The sequence below is a fragment of the Mus pahari genome, chromosome 2, assembly GCF_900095145.1.
Source record: "Mus pahari chromosome 2, PAHARI_EIJ_v1.1, whole genome shotgun sequence".
NCBI lineage: Eukaryota > Metazoa > Chordata > Mammalia > Rodentia > Muridae > Mus > Mus pahari.
This window is the reverse complement of record NC_034591.1, coordinates 82939432-82947081: the sequence shown is the minus strand read 5'-3', so window position 1 is coordinate 82947081 and position 7650 is coordinate 82939432. Positions and strand designations below refer to the sequence as shown.

At 39.4% G+C, this 7650-nt stretch overlaps 1 pseudogene; it reads left to right on the top strand.

Annotated features, from left to right (window-relative positions):
• Positions 1-634: 634 nt before the first annotated feature.
• Positions 635-1452, top strand: LOC110317174 (annotated as a pseudogene).
• Positions 1453-7650: the final 6198 nt, after the last annotated feature.

Sequence of the window (7650 nt, the reverse complement as noted above, 5' to 3'; positions counted from 1 at the left end):
TTGTGAAGTATAAAGAGATTTACTCAAGAGATTCACTATGGCCCACTCTGTGCAAAGTGTGTTACTGGGAATTCTAAGGGATATAAGATGAAGCAGACAGAACCTCACTATTGACCACAGACTGGAGTGACAGGACCTCATGCCAATCCAGTCACATGGAAGACAGCAGCCCAGGCGGTCACCTTGTATCCTTTGTTCTAACAACAATGCCGGTGATAGATGCCTTGACCACAGCTTACAGACGAGGAAACTAAGGCTCAGGGGATCTTAGAAATCTGCAAGGTCTACAACTATAAAGCCCATCCCCAGGCTAAGACCATGTCCAAACAGCCATGTGCAGAAGGCAATAATAATTCTTGAGATGCACAGGCTGTGTTGTGGAGGTTCTTCATATAATAAAAGACTCTGAATTTTGTTAAATTCAAAGAAAACTTTTGGGGAGTAATCTCATCAGTTTTCAATGACATAGATGAGTGAATATAGAAAAGTGGCTTGCTTTCAATAATTATTATTGTTTTTTTTTTTTAGAGTAAAAATATAAAGGTAGAAAACTTAAAATGACTGACTCCTCCGGGACTCGTGGGCCGGTGACACCCAGAAGTTGAGAGTTTTTTGAGACCCGAGAGGTCGCAGACCGCTGCTCCGCGGCTGTCATCATGCCACAAAATGAATATATTGAATTGCACNGCAAACGATATGGATATCGTTTGGATTACCATGAGAAAAAGAGAAAGAAAGAAGGTCGGGAGGCCCATGAACATTCAAAGAAGGCAAAAAAAAAAGATTAAGCTCTACCATAAATAGCTCCATGCCAAGAAAATACAGTTGAAAAAAACTATTAAGATGCATGAGAAGAGAAACACCAAGCAGAAGGATGATGAGATGACTCCACAGGGAGCAGTCCCCACCTACCTGCTGGACAGAGATGGGCAGTCGAGAGCAAAAGTATTTTCCAACATGATTAAGCAGAAACGGAAAGAAAAGGCGGGAAAATGGGAGGTCCCTCTACCCAAAGTTCATGCCCAAGGAGAAACAGAAGTATTGAAAGTTATTCGAACAGGAAAAAGAAAAAAGAAGGCATGGAAGAGAATGGTTACTAAAGTCTGCTTTGTTGGTAATGGCTTTACAAGAAAACCACCTAAATGTGAAATGTTCATTAGGCCTATGGGTCTACGTTTTAAAAAAGCTCATGTCACACACCCTGAGCTGAAAGTTACCTTTTGCCTGCCTATTCTCGGTGTGAAAAAGAATCCATCATCCCCATTATATACAACCCTGGGTGTGATCACCAAAGGTACAGTTATTGAAGTGAATGTGAGCGAGTTGGGCCTTGTGACACAAGAAGGCAAGGTGATTTGGGGAAAGTATGCCCAAGTTACCAACAATCCTGAGAATGATGGATACATAAATGCAGTCTTGCTGGTTTGACAGTGACGTCATTCATACAAGTCATTCTACTCAGTCCCAAAGACTACCCACTGTCAGGAAAACACCATCACAGGGATCTTTCTGAACTACCGAGCAGCTTACCCAATGTGCAGTCATCAGGAAGTAGTTATTAAGTTGTAAAGGAAAATAAAACTGCCCAGTTTGACCAAAAAAACAAAAAACAAAAAAAACCTGACTCCTCCACTCCTTGATGTTGTGAGCATGTTGGTCAGTGCACACTACTGCCAAGTCTCCTCTGTGACTGAAAAACATCATCAAAGAGATGAGTTGAGGATAGCAGTTAAAGTTAACTTGTTTAACTGTTCAGTTATAGGAAATGTATACAGCTGTTTACAATCACTTGGATGTAGGTAATATACTTCATCATGCCAGTTTAATAACCATTGACATTGAATGCCACACTTCTGCCAAAGCATTTAAAATGTTAGAATATTGGTAAGTGTGAATGACCTCTGGAAATCGCTGCCCTCCAAACATTGACAATGACGTGTATCTCAAGTTCAGAGAAATTTTGTAGTAATAGTCTGAAAACAACATTTTTATATTAAAAATAAACAAATCAAGGGTTAGCTTTTAAAATTTCTGTTGTTTCTGGTCCCGCCTACTTTTGGGAAACAGTCTTATCTGTACACTAGACTTTCCCAGGAACGAATCATCTGACTCTAAAATATATAAGCTTGAACTCGAACCCACTATGAAAGTGCTATGCACCAATGGATTGTAGCACCGCTGTTATTTTCCCTTTTCTTTTTTTTTTTTTTTTTCTCATTCAGGTGTGGTGTGTTGTGGTTCTACAAAACTACTCACATTTTACATTTTTTTAAAAACTAGCTTTTTTCTCCCCATACCCCTCCCCCCTTGACTTTGAATATGTTTGAGACTCTCACTTTTAATACTTTCTTTCTCCTCTCTCTCTCTCTCTCTCTCTCTCTCTCTCTCTCTCTCTCTCTCTCTCTCGTTTTTTTTTTAGTTTAAAATATAAAATCCAGCTTCATTCCGTTACAAATGGGAATTAGCTTGGAGGGTTTTCAGTTTCAAACAGCCCTGCATGTCTAGGGTGTGCGTCTGTGTGTGTGGCTGCACGTGGATGCCTGCCTGCGTGGGTAAAGGAGCATGCCTAATAGCACAAAGCGGCCACTCAGAGAGGTCCTGAGCCTGGCTTGGCAGATCAGGATGCCACTGTGTGCAAGGGTATTACTTACACGCGCGGCAGCTGTTGTGGTGACTATAAAGTTAAACACGCTGGCTCGGTGTATTCTGAAGCCAGTGATAAACAAGTGTCTCAAAGATACGTGCACACAACAGCACATGTTTAGCCTTTGATGCTCGACAATGGCTGCTCCACAACCCCAGGTTTTCTGCCGCCCCCCTCACTGTCCCTGTCACCCAGTGCCAGATGGGAAGTGAGAGCTCAGCTGATCCACCTCTTTGTGGTGAAAACCCCCAGAGCTTCAACTCCAGGCTACAGGTTACCGAAGCCATCATGAAAAATTCACAGCTGATATTAACAAGTCGGCGGAGAGTAACGCGCGTCACATGATCCCCGCCGCCTTTCTGGTCGCAGTAGGAAGAAAGGCGCACTCTCTGGGCTGGCATTCCAAACTATTCAGGTTGCACAGACTGAGTGAAAGAGAAAGACTTGGTTAAAAACAGAGGAAGGGATGGTCAGACAGCTGAGTCACTGAGCGCCCTGGAGAACTTAAGAGTCAAGTTTAAAAGGAGATGGCTTTTAACTCCTGAGAAGGAGTGGGAAGTATTTTATGCACGCCCCAAGAATGGAGCTGCCTTTAGTAACTCAACAAGCTCATATATTCTTTAATGTTACACAGTCTGCAAATTTTTCTTATTTTTAAAACACCTTCATTTTTAACTGACACAAAGTTACGAATAATACACAAATGTACAAATGGGCACGTGCACAAATCAGGGCACTTAAAATTCCTCACTGTCTATTATAAAACAACAATTAACTGTTAACACTAGACGTTCCCCTGCTCCAAAGAGTATTCTAAGATGTGCTTCCCACCAGTTAAATAGCCTTTCTCCACTCCTAGGAATGTTCTTTTTTTCCCTTTTGTTTACAGTTCACGAATATTTTTTTAAATTAAGAAAGATTTAATTACGATTAATATAATTAAATAGCCACCCAGAAATTTTTGAGATATTAAAAACATTGCTCACTGTAATTTTAATTACTAGCAATTTTATCAGCACCCATTGCTTTCTCTTTCCTTCCTCATTTCTTCCCCTTTCCCCCATCCTTACTCTTGGTGTCCCTCTCCGCTTTCCTTCTTTTCTGTTTTATTGGGACGGGGTCTTGATCTATAGCTTTAGCTGGCCTTACACACTTGGTAACTCTCTCACTTCACCCGGCACTGGGGTGACAGGTCTGTACTTGCTCATTGCTCCAAGTGCTTTTCATGTGTTAGTTAATTTACAGTTCCCAGGAAGCAATGCACTAAGTTTGAGTCATTAATGCCATTACACAGCTAAGTAAACTGAGTCCCTGAAGGTGAAGTGATGGTGTGCTAGATCACTTAGAAGGGGGACATTTAAGTCCAGATTTGTTTAATGTTGTTTGAACCTTGTCCATTTATGATATTTCAAACAGTGCAGGTCATTATACACACATACCAAATCCATACTGTAGCTATTCCTCTAATACCCTCCTTTCTCTAGTCAATAGAGATTTCACACATTAAAATAAAATGATAGAATAAAATAAAACAAGACAGGCTTGGCAGCACATCCTAGCCTAGGAGAATGAAGCAGGAAGATCACTAGTTTGAAACTAAACTTAAAAAAAAAAAATTAAAAGAACAAACTACACATTTTGCAGATGTAGTTAAAGTTACCTTTGGCAAGCAACTTACAGTCCTGCCACTTCTGAATCTCCCCTGAAAGCAAGGGTTATTAATGAATTTGGTGTGCGTTTTAAAATATTTAATTGGATATGTGTGTATGCCATTATATCAGATTGTTAATGTCCTATTTCTTTGCACTCAGTATTGTGTTTTTTGAAATCTGTGAATATCCAATCAAGAGTTTTGCAAGGGCAACCTTTAGGAGGGCTTGTGAGGCTTGAGCAGAGGGGAACCAGCACTAAACAGTGACAGGCTACAGCACACATATCACCTCATGCTGAATGGGTTTAATGGGAGCACATAGGAGGTCGCAGGATGAATGCAGTGATTTACTGGCTAGACACCCACATCAGCCAACTGTCAACCTCCTGGAATTCCCCTCCCCCTCCAAGGACGAGAGGGAGCCACACCTCAACAACAGCATTAAAGACTTTGCCTCTTTCCAGTAAAAACATTGAAACTTTCTTCTTCTTCTTTTTTTTTTAAATAGATTTCTTTTTATCATCATATTATAGGAATATGTCTGAAATTTCATCTGTATATAAAAATATTTTCCAATACAATGTTCTAGTTCATATGTGTTCACTAAATAAAGCTAAATTGTTGTGTGGCTTCCATCACAACTTTTAAGCAGCTTGGAGTCAAGTGTCTACTTTGTCTCCATGAGATGGATGATAAACTACATCACAGAAGGAAACAATCTATCAGGGAGGCAACATTCTTAGCTTAACGTGTCACTGCTGTTGATCAATCTTTAAAGAGAGGGAGAAGGAAGGAGGGGGAGGGGCGGGAAGAGGGATCAAAGTGTCTATAGGTGATATGATTACTATTCTTTAGCATTTGTGAGTTTTATTGTTGCAGCAACAACCCATGTGAGCAATTCACAATTTTGCTCAAAATTCACCATTTAAAGGATAAGCAAAAGTTTATATTCATAGATACCAGTGTCATATGCATTTACTACCTCATTTTTATCTCAATATCAAAATGACTATGCTCATTTGGTTTTAAGAGGATAAGAACACATGGGGGAAATGTGACTTTCAGGCTTGACTAGGGATATATAGACATCCTGACAGCTGTGAATCCTGCACAGTTTGCAGAGAATCAAATAAGCAATGGTGCTAACATCACAATGAAATGAAAACAAATTTGAATGTGGTCCTATTGTCACTATGTAGTTTTTATTTATTGTTTAAGAATAATCATTTCTACTATTTAACAATATCTCAGTGTGGGCTGACCGACCAAAGTACAATATAAAATACTAATAAGCAAGTGGATGAACTTTCTTCCTAATCTTCCCTTTATTTTATAAACAATTTTCTGTCACCCTATGCTATGTGAGTATGGCACACAGTATCTTTTGGAAAAGATGTTAAGCAGAATGTGGTACCTCACTGTGGAATCTGATAGCTGAATACTTCTTGATAATATAGAATTCCCAAAAGAATAATTTTTAGTTAATTTTTAAAGCTAACATATAAAACAACAGCTTCACCGTGGCCTTTTCAGATGCATGCATTGCGGCTTGTTTTCTGCCCAACCCCCATCCTCCCTTTCCAGGCTTCTTTTGTGGAGGATTATTTTAAAACATGAATGGTGTAAAAACACTGAGAACCTGAGATAAATCTTACCAAATATTAAAACACCTATAATAGACATTTTCTTTCTTTTCATGATCTGCCACAAGGACTGCTGCTTCATTTACGAGTGAGTCTGAAGTGTTCAGTCAGCCCATCTGTGAAGGGTTAGCAGTCTCATTTGTGCAACCAGAGGGTAAGTAGTTTGAGACCAGGCAGAGCAGGGCTGTCTGGAATGCCATAGAAACTCAGAAATATACAATGTTTTATTTGGGTGTTAGGGTCACGTTAAAAAGACTGTCTTCACTCACTAGCCCACCCACTCCCACCTTCCTGTCCTGGCACTCCCCTACACTGGGCATCAAGACTTCCCAGGAGCAAGGGCCAATTCCATTGATGTCTGACAAGGCCATCCTCTGCTACATATGTGGCTGGACCATGGGACCCTCCATGTGTACTCTTTGGTCCCCTGGGAGCTCAGGGGGGGAGGCGGTTGTCTGGTTGATTGTCAGTGGGGGAGGGAGGATGGGATAGGGGGTTTCCAGAGGAGAAACCAGGAAAGGGGATAACATTTGAAATGTAAATAAAAAAAAAAAAAGAAATGTAAATAAATAAAATATCCAATAAAAAATAGTAAAATAAAAAAAGACTGTCCCGGGCTGGTGAGATAGCTCAGTGGGTAAGAGCACCCGACTGCTCTTCCGAAGGTCTGGAGTTCAAATCCCAGCAACCACATGGTGGCTCATAACCATCCGTAACAAGATCTGACTCCCTCTTCTGGAGTATCTGAAGACAGCTACAGTGTACTTACATTAAATAAATAAATAAATCTTAAAAAAAAAAAAAAAAAAAGACTGTCTTCCCTTTATATGTGAAATTAACCCTTATTGGTAACCCTTAGGCTGAGACATGTACAATTGTTTATCAGATGTTCAGGGTTTTCTTGCTGTCACATACACAACTTAAAAGTTGGCAATGTTGGCAATTGTGTGCAGTAAATGACTTTGAGGGTTTGGCTTTGCAAACATCAGTTTTCATTACCCTGGCTGAGCATGACTCCGGTGGTCTACTTTGTAGGTTGAAAAGAGCCACAGAAGTTCAGGTACTTTTTAAATATCTCATATTTTTTTCTTTTGGGATCTATGTGTTCTGATATTCTATGAAAATTAATCAATTGTTGCTTAGTTAAAATATGATTACACCATTTCCTCCTCCATGTCTGTACTCCAACTCTCTCATCAACCCCTCTCATGTCCTCCTTCCCACTACCTCCCAAACTTGTGGCCTTGTTTTCTTTAATTGTTATTTATATGTGTGTGAGAAAGAGATAAATGAAACTTGTTTAGCCTGTTTAGTTAATGTGTGTGTATATATATATATATATATATATATAATATTTATTCATATATATATTTATTCATATATATATTTATTCATATATATATATATATATATAATTGGATAACCTTTTAGGGGGCTCATCCCTAGGCAAGACTAATTTCTCCACTCTCTCTCAGTTGTCATTAACTATCTGTGGCTTTTTACTTACTACCTAGTATAGTGGTTTGAACATTTAGTCACCAGTTAGTGGTGATATTTGTTGAGGTTTTGGGCTTTTAGGAGGGGCAGTTTTTCTGAAGGAAGTAGGTCTCTGAGGGAGTCTGAGAATTGATGTCCCACTACCAATTCTGCTTCTCTGTTTTCTTTCTTTCTTTTTTTTTTTTTTTTTTTTTTTTTTTTTTTTTTTTTTTTTT